This window comes from Octopus bimaculoides, chromosome 1, assembly GCF_001194135.2.
Source record: "Octopus bimaculoides isolate UCB-OBI-ISO-001 chromosome 1, ASM119413v2, whole genome shotgun sequence".
Classification (NCBI taxonomy): Eukaryota; Metazoa; Mollusca; class Cephalopoda; order Octopoda; family Octopodidae; genus Octopus; species Octopus bimaculoides.
Window position 1 is genome coordinate 97,918,195 of NC_068981.1, and position 846 is coordinate 97,919,040.

At 36.9% G+C, this 846-nt stretch overlaps 1 protein-coding gene across 1 annotated transcript in view; it reads left to right on the forward strand.

Moving 5' to 3' along the window:
• Window positions 1-846, forward strand: part of LOC106871545 (GTPase Era, mitochondrial) — a 141,974-nt gene that overhangs the window by 130,788 nt on the left and 10,340 nt on the right. The window lies entirely within an intron of this gene.

The following is an 846-nucleotide window of genomic DNA, read 5'->3' on the forward strand; positions in this document are numbered from 1 at the left end:
GGTCTCTTTTGCCGAACCGCTAAGTGACGGGGACATAAACACACCAGCATCGTTTGTCAAGCAATGCTAGGGGGACAAACACAGACACACAAACACACACACATATATATATATACATATATACGACAGGCTTCTTTCAGTTTCCGTCTACCAAATCCACTCACAAGGCTTTGGTCGGCCCAAGGCTATAGTAGAAGACACTTGCCCAAGATGCCACGCAGTGGGACTGAACCCAGAACCATGTGGTTGGTAAGCAAGCTACTTACCACACAGCCATTCCTGTGCCTATATATATATATGTTCCAAGTGAATACATGGTCACTGATTTTGCAACAAGTAAAAATGGTAGCTCTAAAATCTGTCTAGGAGATCAACACAGTAGTTGTACTGACAAGTAATATTTGTAGCCATTTTAACATGGCAGTCCATTTGAGTAGACTCTACTGCAATGTTTTAACCTCAAGAAGATATCTCCTCTAGCTGGTTAATGATATACAGCTGCATCCAATAAAATTGTGAGAATTTCATCATATTTTCCTTCTCCTTTTTTCTTTTCTCTTTTTTTCTGTCTTTGTCTTTTTGCCAGTTGTAAACTTGAAAATTGAAGACAGATGATGTCATTCCATCAACGTGTGGACGCTGGTTGCTCTCGTTCATACTTTAGATTTGGATTTCTATAATTTTGAATTTCTATGTATCACTCTTCATTTTGAACTTGACAAAGACAGGCTAGCTGTCGAAATATCGTTCAAACCAATAAAATATCTACTGAAATTGCATCGCACTCTTCGTATTGTCTGTTATTATTATTGTTATTATTATTATTATTATTATTATTATTATTAT